We start from the raw sequence: 15,184 nt of genomic DNA on the forward strand, positions 1-15,184 counted from the left end.
GCCCAGTTTTATCTGCATTGCTTGAAGGTTCAATATTTTTTTCTTAGTCTTGTTTACTGATGGAGAAAATATGGTTTATATGTTAAGTTACTGTTTTTCTTTCTTCGCATAAAACTATTCCGAGAAATAATGGAATAATACTGAAATACGTTGTTGTTGACGCTAGCTAAATATGAAACGGCAGGAAAATCGACCGCTTTCCTGAATTGGAATTGTTTTATTTGGAAAAGGAATTATTTAAAATATTTTGCTGAAATTTGCTCAAAGGAAGGGAAGGAGGTGTCAAGGATTGGGGAAAGATTGCAATAAAAAGGAAGACGGGCGTCTCTGCTCGAAAAGACAATTGCCGATAATAGACAATATGGCGGACGTCAAGATAGACGACCACAATAACAAGATAAGCTAAAATAAGAGAGAAAGAGTGAGAAAGAAACTGAAACGGAAATAAATGTAAAATAATCGTAATTTATTTTGTCAATACACGCACAAATTATACTTTTCTCTATGGGCATATGGATCCGTTCACATAAGTAAGAACGTATTATTTGATTGATAAACACACATTATCTTTAATTATATATATGTATATATATATATAAATATATATATATATACAAAAATTAAAAGTACAGATAGATACACTTATATATATATGAATAAAATGCCTCCTTCAGGCTTGACAGACTATGGATACCAACTGGAATGGTGCCTGCGCATGAGATTTTTGTGGCAAGAGTTATGCAGTCGCCAACAACACCTCTCCTAAATCAACGTTGTTGAATACCAGTTTCAAGTGGAAGTAAGGATGATTGAAAACAATGCCGAGATGAGCAGAGAACACATACAACGCACAGAATTCTCAAATAGTCACTCATCTGGTACTAGCCAGGCTCAAAGTTTCTTAACTTTAGTGATCTGACAAGAACCGGTGTGTTAATATATATATATATATATATATATATATATATATATATATATATATATTTATAAACAAATTAAAGGTATCCAGGAATTAAAACGAGATTATTAAGAGTACTTAATAAAACAAGGGCAAAATATAGTATATTTATTAATATAGACAAATATTACATAGTCGCTATACTGAACATGCTAATGTTTTGGACAATTGGTTTATTAAAAAATCAAAAGTTCCTCGTCAGGAGACAGCGATAAAGTTCATCCGCTATTCAAAGCAGTAAGTTATCTCCCTCTCTCTCTCTCTCTCTCTCTCTCTCTCTATATATATATATATATATATATAGAGAGAGAGAGAGAGATAGAGAGTGACCCCCCAAAAAACAGTGCACATTCAATTGTTTTTCTGAGAATTTTACAGTCAACGGAGAAAAAAAGACCAAAGACCATAGTGTTTTTAATATAATAAACTAGTTATGACAAAACTTTTATTTCATTCGGACAAAACGCTAAGAAACGGGGCGTAATTAGGGTTGGGCCCGTTTTTTTAAAATCACCCTGTATATATATATATATATATATATATATATATATATATATATATATATATATATATATATACACTAACAGGCGCTGCTAGACATTAATATCGTAAATGTTTTATACGAACATTCACTGCCACTCTTATATTGAACTACTTCATTTAGAAAGGGATTTGCATCACGCTAATTAGTGGAAGTCAATACCATTAACGAAAGTGTTTAAGTCGAGCATCGAGATTTTATAGTCATCCACTTTGTCGCTTTATCACAACTATTTAGCTAGAGTGAGACACTTTTTTTATGATGATATATATATTTATATGCGTGTGTGTGTGTGTGTTTAGGCCAATGTAGCGTTCCATTACAATATAATACCGTATAATATATAATTTTTATGAAAATCACTAGAGACAAGAAATGAAGGTACTTGAAGTAAGGAGTCAACAAGAAAGAAAGCTGATTGTTGCAAAGGCAGATATGCTTATTGACCGTAGCCTTGAAAAGACTAAGAATGTAAGTAGAAAGAAAACAGTGAGCAGGAAGGAACTTTCGTTACCTTGCAGTCATTGGAAAGAAGTTACTGGAACAGGAAGCTGTATTAGAATGAGGTATTGAAACAGCAAATTGATGGAGACCTCTAAACCAACGAGTCAAAGGAGCTGGAACAAAAGAAGGAAGGAATAGGTCAAAGAATTCCGAGTGACATTTATGACAAGTAAATGACACAGGCTTTGTGAAATCTGATGAAGTCTGTAAAGTCGATAATGTCGGTTTAGCTCACTTGTAATACATATGTTTTTACACTTGTAATGCATAAGTATTTACATTATGCATGCGCTTTACCCAGTCATTTAACAATGTTAAAATTAATATTGTTACAAATATCAGGTTGACAAGAAAGTTCTTGCATTTTTTTACTTCAAAATTCAGATGAACATACATCGGCCCGAACAAAAATTTATTGGTCGAAATCAGCATTATCAGAATCAACATACTTTTGCCAACGCAAAGCACATGTATTTATGCCAGTAAGGTAAACATTTTGCGTCTTGGGAGCAATGAACTCGCTTAAAGCGTTTTTGATATCGCTTAGGTTTTTTAAGTATTTCACACGCAGAAAGTTGTCGAAATACTTGGAAATGTAGGTAAGAAGTCTGGAAAGTACGGTGTTTGAAGCAATGTTTCCTAGCCCAATTCGTTCAACTTCTGCAGGGTCGGTTTAGCAACGTGCGGTTGGGCATTGTTGTGAACGAGAATTAGTCTTTTTTGTTGACGAATGCTGGGTGTTGTTATCAAGCTTTCTGAATTATTTGATTCGTTCGCCGTCGTAATGGTTTCGTCTAAATTCAATAAATGGTAATAGATGAGATCGGTTGCAGACAACCAGTCAGCCTGATCTTCTATTAGTGCAACACTGGCTTAAGGAAGTCTAATGGAGCTTCGTCGGCGTCTAACAACTGAGCTGAGCGTCGCTGGTTGGCGTAAACAACCCACTTTTCATCGCGTCACAAGCGGTCGAGAAACATGGCTTCTTGTAAAAAGGAAGGAGAATGACACTTCATAATGGCGTTATTTTAGTAGTACTTTAAATTAGTGGGGGATCAATTTATCAATTTTTTTGCCTTTCCGATATCGTTCAAGTAGTTGAAAATCATGGCATACTTTACATCTACTTCAGAAGAAAGGTCTCGGACAGTTGTGCCCCGATTAAATCTCTTAATTGATCATTATTAACATCTAATAGCCAACCACTATACTCATCATCTTTCAAGACTGTCGTCGAAGACATGTAAATATGTATATAGCTTTTCTTCCTAATATATTATTGATACCTTTACTTTCCGTGTTCTTGTTAATTATTATGCAGACACAACAATATGTTATTTCTTATAGATCACATAGGAATTTAAGTTCCTCAGAAAAAAATAAAAATGTATATTAAAGACAAGTTTTGAAAGTAATAGACAATTCATAGATGTTTCATTGTATAAACATTAAAAATATAAATTGAAATGTTTACATTTAAAAAGCACATGATCTTTTAAAATAAACATTTATTTATTGAAAAATAAAAGTATTCTTAATTCTGACGATATACATTTTAATTAGATATAAGGGAATATATCGTCAAAATTAATTTGAACAAGTGAAGCATACATAGTCCCTTGTGAGTGCACAGTGAACGAGGCATTAAAAAAATGACTAAATTCAGCATCCCCTCCATTTAGCCCCAAGTGTCCCCAGGGGACGTCACATTCTGGTGAAAATGAACAAAGGTTGCAGTTTTAGGCCATAACATATGTAAATTTGAGTTCTGCACAGTGCAAAAAACAAAAAAAAGAAAAGAAAAATAACTAAGTCTGTTATTTGCCCACCCTCCATTCAGCCCCAAAAGTCCCCAAGGCCTTAACATATTTAAATTTGAGCTATGCCCCATGAAAAACTGCTACATAGACATACACAGACAATTTTGGACAAATATAGTAAAATAGTCCCCCAAAATAGAGTGTTTTTATTAGCCATAAAAGAGTCCCTGGGGAACACACAAGGGTTATCGCGAAGTATAGACAAACAAAATTATATACAAATCAGTTAATTTCAATTTTTCAGAAAGTTTTATAAAAATCCAAGGCATCAATTTTTTTAATAAGCACAGAAGTGTCAATTTTATCCATTTTAACACAATAGGCACCTCTAGGGGCCAACTGGAGATTCCCCGGAAAATCCGTTCTGTTTTTTTTTTTTAATATCATGTTTAATGTTTGTGTAAAATTTCAAAAAATTCCAAGACGTAAAAAGTTCAGGCAGACAAACGGAGAATCGACAAAGGTGAATTTACAGGCCCACCCTTCTTTTGCTGGGGGACCAATTAAAACATTAAATTAAATAAATGTTTATTTGAATAGAGCTTTGTTGTATTGATTTCTTAATCTTTCAAATTCCAATTCAAATTTACACAACGCTTAGATTAAGCGAAAAACATTATGAATGTACTGAATAAATTGTATAAGTAATATTATGTAATTTAGACAGTCTACTAAAATGGTTATGGAAATTACTTTAGTGCACTTTTGATATGATTGGTGCGCTGGGGATATGTGACAATAATTTAGAAATTGATATTTAATTGGACGCGTTCCAATTAATCATATTGTTAATTACATGTCAGAGAGGGGCTTGTGTATCGGTTAATAAAGGCGAAGTGAAAGTGCTCGTTATCAGGAGTGAACGATTGATCAGAGTTCAGTATAAATTACACCACAATCATCAAAATTGCAGCCATAACGATAGAACACCTAAACACACACACATTGCTGGACACACACACAGACGCACACACATATACATGTGTATACAAGAACTATTAAAGAGGCATGATTATTATAACTCCTATACGAATGTTATTCACCTGACAATATATATATATATATATATATATACATATATATACATATATGTATATATACTTTATTATTTCATACATATACACATATATATTAAATGAGATATAATGCAGAAACATATATATATATATATATATATATATATATATATTTAAATTTAATATTTACTTAAACAGTGTTCAATATTTATGTAAGGTCTGGCAAGTAAGCTTCACAGAGACGCCCATTTTATTGCCGCAGGAGATTAAGAGGAATTATAGAATGTTGGGGGAAGCTTTATTGAATTCTAAAGAAATAAATGGGAAGCTTGTTATATATAGTATGATATATAAAATTGTATATGGTCTTTAACACAGTGATGAGTTTAAGGGGTATATGTTTTAGGGTTAGATTTGGGGTATATTTTGGCTGTGTGGTAATTTATTTTAACTGTTTGTGGGGTGTCTATAATCTAAACTGCAAATAGCGGCTATAAAATCGCCTATGTTTTTTGGAGGGGTTGGGGGTTAAATGCAATGTTGTAATATTGATTAGGTAATATACGGCAATATTTTTAAGTTTCTTCTGTTATGATGTAGGGAGTTTGATTTTAAAGGGGCAATGTCTATGAGTGCGTTTAACTTGATGAAAAAGTTTTAAGGATACCTATAGTTGGTAAGATGGAAGAGTAAGGAGACATTTTCTGCTTATAAAAGTGGAAATAATACCAATAATAGTAGGGTAACTATAATAATTAGAATGATAATAAAGATAATAATAATAATAACTAGACCACCCGTGACCCGTTGGGTCAGTACGTTATATTAGCTTTGGAATTCATGTATGAGCGTGACACTTGTGGCATAAAGAAAATAGTTTTTTTTTTTACATAACAGAAGCATTTCTATGAAAGTATATTAAAATGAAAAAAGAATATAGATAGATTTCTATGAGTCGTTCTGTTTATTATAATTGTTATTTTCTTTTAAATTACAGTTACTGAATTATAAGTGGTTGGTCATACTTATGCACTGAACAGGTATCATAATCCTTATTATAGTTAAATTCAAATTTTGATATATCATCTTTTAAATGAAATTGTTAGTTGAAAGTACAGAATAATAAAAAAAAAACACTCTCCACATGTTAATAATGGCTTTTTAAATAGAAAATGTAAATAAAATGTAACTTTTTTCATTTAATTTAAGCAAACATTCAGTACCCATTGTGTAAAGGAAAACACTATTTAATGTAATAGAAATGTGTGCATTTACCGATTCAGCTTTCCGTTTGGAAATGTAAGCAGACGACTTTAAAAAACATGGGAAGAAGAAAAAGAAATTTTTTTGTAATAACGCCCTCCAGTAAAAAGGTCTGCATCAGTTTTACATCGCCCCCTTTTTTTCTCTCTCACACATACACGTAACTATTTCTCGCGTACGTAACGAAAACAGAGGGAGTAGGAGTGTTGAAATCTATTGAGGGAAAGTGAGAGGTGTTTTCTTTCCATAAATTGTATAGGGTAATATTTCATATTATTAATAGATTCATAGATAAATAGATTTTATAATATATATTATAATTATCTATGAATCTATGTATTATTTGTATATATAAATAACTATTTGATCAAATTAACTGAAATTGTTTGTATTAAAAGCGATATAAAAATTCCGGAATTGGAATAACGGATTGAAGACGTTGCTATTTACGCATGCGCAACCGGATGTTGAAAACCGGAAATCTGATTGCAAACATACAAGATCCATAGACTTTTAGTATTATATAGATAATAATAATAATAATAATAATAATAATAATAATAATAATAATAATAATAATAATAATAATAAAAAATAATATTACCAATTGCTATGATAAAAGTATTGTCAATGTTAATGGTAATAACAATGAAAATGAAGATAATGGTTACGGTTATTGTAGCAATGACGGGAATATTAACGGGGATCATAATAACAGCAATTATAATGATGGAATATAACAATAATAATATTAATAATAATAATAATAATAATAGTGATAACAATACTACAATCACTACTCTACCAACACCACCACTACTACTGCTACTACTACTACTAATAATAATAATAATGTTAATAATAATTACTAAGCAAGGTATACAGACAAATAGGGGTCAGAATAACAGGGAATAGGGGTGAGGTTGAGGGGTGAGTGGCGCCGTGAAAAAATAAAATAAAATAAAATAAAATAACACGCACACACACACACACACACACACATATATATATATATATATATATATATATATATATATATATATATATACTAGCAAAAGTACCCGTCGTTGACTGGGTTCAAAAAAAGGCATACAGAAAATGGACTCTGATTTATGAAAGTATGATAGCTTATGAAAAGGAAGGGTTGTGAAGAGATAGCTTCGAATTTGGGGGTATCAAAACCAAAGAAAAATATGATGAAAGTAAAAATAAAATAGAAAACCCCCATAATTTATTATACCATACCTGTTCACTTATCACAATATTCTGTGGATCTATATTAAAAAAAACTTTGTTAAACTTTGTGACGTATTTCCATTCTATGGAGGTCAGGCGCGAACGAACACCCCATAATTTTATTATACCATATTTCTTCAAACTGAAACATAATTATCAAAGTATATTTACGCAGATAGATATGAAAAGTCTTTATTAAAGTTTGTGTCTATTTCCATTCTATGGAGGTCAGTCGAGAACGCAGATCCCACAATTTTATTATACCATCTCTATTTAAGTTAACAAATGCTTATCAAAGTATTATTATGTACATCTATATCAACAAGGGCGATAACAATTAGTCGCGTGCTCTCGTGTAATGAATGAATGCGTGAATGTAGGAGTGACATGAAATTCTTAAAGATAAACTAAAATGACCGAAAAATGGGCTGAAATGACTTAAATAGATAAAAAGTAAATTACTTAGAATGACTTTAATGAACTTAAAGATGAATTGAATGACATTAAGAATGACTTGAATGCTTAAAAATTACTGGAATCCTTCAAAAACAAATTGAATGATCTGGAGAATGACTTGAATGGCTTTGAGACTGACTGGGTTTAAAGTGGGTGATCATTTTACATTAAAATAATAAAGAAAAGTGATCCGCCACTTTATATCACAAAGTTACAAACATGAATACAGCATGTAGTAAGAACAGATACTACACTTTGATATTGGCCAAAGTCCAAGAAAAGCGTATTTATTTGCTCCCCCACCGAGCAAATTAGGCACAAGGCCGATTTTTAATGTGAGGAGTGAAGGGGAAATGGGGACCAAGATCTTATATGTGGGACTAAGGGAGCTGGATTGTGACAATTGGTATGAAGGGTTTCCCCTACATTGACCAAGGTCTGATATGTGGGGCTGTATTTATTTGCTACCTCACTGAGCAAATTAGGCACACGGCCGATTTTTAAAGTGAGAAGTGAAGGGGAAATGTGGACCAAGATCTTATATATGGGATTGCTCCCACATATGGTCTTTGCTTGCAGTATCTGCCGGAGCAGATACTACATTTTGATCTTGGCCAAAAGGCCAAGAAAAGCTTAAAAATCTAAGGACAACATCTATTTACAACAAACCTTTGATCAAAAAGGCCAATCACAAAAGTGTTACGGACAGACCGACCGACGGAGTGACTTATAAAGTCACTTGCACGCGACTACAAACACTTGTAAACGTTTATATATATACATATATATATATATATATCCACATAATGAGACGAATTAGATCGCAGATTAATGAATCATGGGGTTTAACGACTTACAAAATATTTTTGGGAAATGATATTTTTATATAAGACAATCACAGCCAAATAAAATTGCTCAGTATACTTGATAGGCCAAATCAAATAAAATCGGATTTCACCTTATATGCGGAAATCATCAACAAATCGAGAACCTAATAAAATAATTCTTTTTCTATTCAAGAATTACCATTCTATTTAGATACCAAAACCCCACACCCCCTTTAGTGTCCGCCCTTATTTTCTTTCCTTTTGTTTCTTTTTAAAAATGTTTAATCTTTAATATATTTTTATGTATGTGCGAGCTAGATATTTTGCTAATTACTTTCCTCTGAAGTGATAACCTACATTGAAAATACACGGATTAAGAAAATTACTTTAAATGTTGTATTGTTTGTTCAAACAATAGATTTTTTTTTTGAAAATATATTTTATCCGTTTGAAACTTTAATATATATATATATATATATATATATATATATATATATATATATATATATATATTAGACATTTTGGTTCGATAAATATGGTTACAGATTATTGTCCATTTATTTGAATAAATGAATTATGCGAAATATATAATGTAAATGTAGTATTGTGGTAAGTAATCCCTTTTGATTACTATTAATCCATAACTGTGCATCAAACGTTCACTGCTTGTTATCACGACACAAGTTTCTATAAAATTTCAACAGAATAGAATATTTTTGTACTGCTAAAAATTGCCAATATACTCAGAATAGGTGCTTTTTTACGAACTTCGTCTGGTAACTAATCTCTATTAATTAAGATTAGTCTCTAACAGTGCCTTGGACGGATACCATAATAATTAGTTTACTGCACATTATCATAACAAGCGCCCATATAAAATTTCAGCAGATCGACTTAGTAGTTTTCGACAGGCCAACAGACACGCAGAGAGACTTGGGAAAATATAATCTCGCTTTATGTCTCTCTGTCTCTCTTTCTGTCCCCCTCTCTCTCTCTGTCTCTAATTATAAAACTCAAATTACCTTTTAATGGTTGTTGTAAACTAAAATCCGGTTTACGACTTCCGGTTTCGCATGCGTACAACAGCGTAAATAAATAATCAACGCGAAAGTAAAACGTATTGTTTTACTGTGTACGTTTTCAGCGTCCCAATTGTTTTTTCCGCGTTTAAATTATCTAAATAAACAATTGTTAATACTTTCTGCTTTTTTTATATCGTTCATTTTTCCCATAACAGCGTAAATAAATAATCAACGTTACAATAAAACGTATTGTTTTACTGTGTACGTTTTCAGCGTCTCAATTGCTGTATTTTTTGCGTTTAAATTATCCATATAGAAAATGTGAATACTTTTTGCTTTATTTGGATCGTTCATTTCCGAATTGTCTTAATTAGTTTTATTGACCTTATTATTAAGATATAATTGGTCATAAATGTTTGTTAAAAGTAAATGGAAAAAAATACATTTTGTTTTCATTTTCTATTTAAAAAGCCTTACTTAACATGGGGAGAGTGTTTTAACTATTCTGTACTTTCAACTAAAAATTTCATTTAAAAAAGCTATATCGAAATTTTAATTTAACTTGAAGTATTATCGTATCTGTTCAGTGTACATTTACATATAAGTATGGCCAACCATTTATAATCCAATTGCTGTAAGTTTTCTATTAAAAAATAAACAATTATAAAGAGAACGATTCATAGAAATCTATCTATATTCTTTTTTCATTTTAATATACTTTCATAAAATGTTTCTGTTATGTCACAAAAACTATTTTCTTTACATCACAAGTGTCACGCTCATAAATTTATTACATAGCTACATAATTTTATTACACTTTTGAATAACACCGAACGTAGTGTCATAATTAATTGCTGAGGTTTTAGATTTCATTTTCTTCTATAGTTTAAACATAAACCGTTAAATAGAAACTTTTGAAAAGAAGACCAAAATACACTTCTAAAGTATATTTCTCCTAAGCATAATTAGAACAAAGGGATAAATAAGGGGTAGGACGGAAAAAAACTATCGAGACGTCTTTCACTCAATCCTTTTCAAGATTTACGTTGGCAACGGGGGAGAAAACACCGTTTAAAAACGTGGTCATAAGACCATATATTAATAGCGAGGGTAAAAAAAAATGGGAAAGAAATTGTATAGGGAATAGGAGAGAAAAAAAAGAAACAATCTCAGTGAATACCCATAAGTTCTAAATTATGAGTATACTCTCTTTGCTTACACAGAGATGGTTGGCGCAAATTAATAGATACAGTCTCGAGAATTTTTAAAGTGACTTCTCGATCGCGTTCTGTGTAAAACCGAGAAAATAAATCCGTGTATCCTTCAGTGCAGATTTGGCACTGTAATAAATGTTCACCAATGGCCGACTTATGAGCTGGTAAACGCCCGGATATTGGACTTTTCTTTTGCCTACGTATCGAAGGGGGAACATGTTGGGAAATTCTAACCTCCAAACATTGAATGGTATGGCCCACGTAGTCAGCTTCACACTGATCGTTAAACCGATAAACAACCATAGTATATTGAGTGGCAGGGATACCATCCTTTCGAAAGGAGGGGAAAGTATTTCACGTTTCAAACACCGTTCGAACCTTCGCAGCAAAATAGCAACGTGAAACGACTGTAGCAATTTTATGCAAAAAATCCTGGCTTTTGACACCAATCTACGAGAGTCTTACATATATGGGACATTTTTGAGGGCCCACAAACGTTCCGCCTTTAAACGTCAAGATTTTATCCCTCATACATTTTTTAATTACGTGTAAAGGATAACCATTAGCCAAAAGGATCTCAGTTATGCTTTGAAGTTCCGCATCTAGTTTAGTACTAGAACAGATCAACAAAGCCCGATGCACTAAAGTTTTAATCGGATTTAATTTTCTGATTTTAGGGGAGAATAAAACCCAGCTAATGTATTGCGCTGGAAATGTGGGTTTTCTATATATGCTAGTAGTAAAACTCATACCGGATCTTTCAATAAGAATATCCAAGAACGGTAATGAGTCATTGACTTCACCCTCCATAGTAAACGTCAATGCAGTGTGAAGTAAGTTCAATTGTTCTAACAATCCCCCAGATTCCGTACAGGAAGAACACATGACAAAAATGTCATCCACGTAACGGAAATTGCACATCATCGGTTTAGGAAAACGATCCAAAAGCAGTTTTTACTGAAACTCGACAAAAATATTAGCCAATGTAGGGTTCAAAGGAATTCCCATTGCTACCCCATCAACTTGACGATACATGTTCCCGTCAAAACTAAATTCAACCGATTTAGTAGCTAAACCAATGAGCTCAAGAAATATATGCCCCACTCCTTATTTATCCTTTTTATCTAATGTGTGCTTAGGAGAAATATACTTTAGAGTTGTATTTTGGTCTTTTCGAAAGTTTCTATTTAATGGTTATGGTTAAACTATAGAAGAAAAAAAAATAAAACTAAACCCTGAGCAATTAATTATGACACTACGTTCAGTGTTGTTCAAAAGTGTAATAAAATTATGTACCCATAAAAATCTCTTTGTATATATATATATATATATATATATATATATATATATATATATATATATATATATATATATACATGCATTCGTGTATTTATAAATTTGAATGTAAAATAATTATTTCCTGATGCTACCAGATCAGGTTGCCTGAAGATATTGGCTTCTTGAGATACAATGCACCTAGGATTGATGCATATTTTTTCTTTTGCAAAACTTAATTATGTTCTGCAAAACCAAAAAACAAAAACAACCCACTCCCCTTTTCTTTCTTCCCATTTCCTCCTTTTTTCTATTTCTCCACTTCCTGACTGGTTTCCTAACTTTAAATGCACTGAACATTAATATCGTAACCCTTTTCTCTTTACCATTGCAAAACTCGTTCATGTTCTACAGGTCAGGGAACAAAGACGATAAAATCCACTATAAAACAACCAACCCAAACATTAAAAACTAGCGATTAAAGATACAAATAGCTTGAATAATAAAACCTCTTTACAAAATCACTGAATGCAAGCCGAATAATAATTCTTAACCAACTAGATTCGACATTAAATGACACGAGAAAGTGTCGGTATGCCGTAAAACAACTAAACCAAATCAAACTCTACAAACAAATATTTGAAGATTTACAAAACTTGAAGCATAATTTTTTTTTCCAAAATAACTGGGTTCGGCATTAAATAACCCGAAAATGGTTGATATTCTGCAAAACAATACAGAACAACCAAACAAAACTCTAATAATAAATATTTGGAGAGTAAAAAGAACTTGAATAAAAACTGTTTCCAAAATAACTGGATTCGGCATTAAATAATCCGAAAATGATAGAGATGCCGTAAAAAACCAAACCAAACCAAACCAAACGAATTATTTCTAAACAAATTTACTAATAATTATTAATGTCTGAACACATCTAGTAAGTAAAAAGTGGTCAAAATGTGGGCTATTTTTAGTTAAATTTAGTTTCGTTTATAAGGTAAAAAGAAGTTGCAAGATATTCATAAACATTTTAATGGTTGCGAACTCTGCAAAATTATAACAATAGTTATTACACATCACCAAATTTCCGTTCTTTAAGCATTGCAATGAGATTAAGGCGACTAATACAAATGCAGGTTTAAATATAAATGTATCTACTGACTTTAATTCATGCTCATTTGATACCAACTAAACAGATTATTTAAATTTTAAGTGGTTTGAAATACATTGTAAAGTTTAAGATTTAATTTTTTTTTCAGTTTTAGAATCGGAGTGCATTCTTCTGCCAAATCTAAAAAATTGAATACACACACACACACACACACACACACACACACACACACACATATTCAATTTTGTGACTATTGTGTATATATATATGTATTAAATTTTTGAATATTGTGTATATATATATACAGAGAGAGAAAGAGAGAGAGAGAGAGTGAGAGAGAGAGAGAGGGGGTAGATACAATAAGAATGGGAAATAAATTCACAAATACTATACATTGGAAAATATAGAATGAGTCATTTATTTAATAAAGATATACATACATTAAGTTTTGGTATAAAAAGTCCGTTCATCCCCCAACTACATTTATGCATATTCTTATTAAATAAATGACTCGTTCTATAGTTTCCAATATATAGTATTTTTGATTTCATTTTCCACTCGTATTGTCTACTATATAAGCTCAATTGAAATCTGTTTAGCTTTATATCCCGATAAATCTCCGCTTATAGAATTGAATTTACTCTCATCTTCTATCTACCCTCATTATATATATATATATATATATATATATATATATATATATATATATATATATATATATATATATATATATATATATAAAGCTAAATGTGTGTGTGTGTGTCTGGTCACGAAGAGGCTCCTATATGGTTGACTATTTTAAAAAAACTGATTACATATAATGATAGAAGATGTATCGAGACACAGGAATGGATATGTTTGATCAGGCAGAACGGTGGTTCATTAAAATTGTGGGGTCCTCGTTCGCACCGGGTCCACAAAGTATGGAAATAAAAAATTTAAAATTAAAAAAAAAAACGTTTACAAGTGTTTTTGATATAGACGTACATAAGAATACTTTGATAAGTATGTTTTACTTAAATAGGGATGGTATGATAAAATTGTGGGGTCTGCGTTCGTACCTGGCCTCCATAGAATGAAAATAGGCACAAACTTTAATAAAGACTTTTCATATCTATCTGCGTTAGTATACTTTGATAATTATGTTTCAGTTTGAAGAAATATGGTATAATAAAATTATGAGGTGTTCGTTCGCGCCTGACCTCCATAGAATGGAAATATGTCACAAAGTTTAGCAAGGTTTTTTAATATAGATCCACAGAATATTGTGATAAGTGTTTCAGTGTGAACAAGTATGGTATATTAAATCATGGGGCTTATCTATTTTTACTTTCATCATATTTTGCTTTTGTTTTGATACCCCCAAATTCGAAGCTGTCTCTTTACAACCCCTCCTTTTCATAAGCTATCATACTTTCATAAATCAGAGTCCATTTTCTGTAGGCTGTTTTTAAACCTAGTCAACGACGGATACTTTTGATAGTGTATATATATATATATATATATATATATATGTCGGAATTGTTTTACGGAGCTTAATCAGATTAATTATGAATCATCACTTTTAATGATAAGCAATCTGATCATTTAAATATGTGCGAGATGCGATAACGTATGTATAAACATAAAATGCGTTAGCGCATTATTATGTAGATTAATTAATCCACAGAATATTCTTACCACGATCAGTATTCACCTAGACCACAAACACACACACACACATACACACACGCGCGCGCACACACAAAAGCACACACAAACACACATATATTTACACACATATATGTATATATATCGACATTGTGTGCATTCGGATATATTACAATGTTTCTTGTCTGTTAGTTTTCCATATACACGATAAAGTGTCTTGCGTATCTCCGATGTGTTTACACTCGAATTGTTGCAACCGGAATTCCGAATCTCATCGGCAAACTAAACAAT

This window comes from Euprymna scolopes, chromosome 13 (assembly GCF_053919585.1).
Source record: "Euprymna scolopes isolate OS-2025 chromosome 13, ASM5391958v1, whole genome shotgun sequence".
Classification (NCBI taxonomy): domain Eukaryota; kingdom Metazoa; phylum Mollusca; class Cephalopoda; order Sepiida; family Sepiolidae; genus Euprymna; species Euprymna scolopes.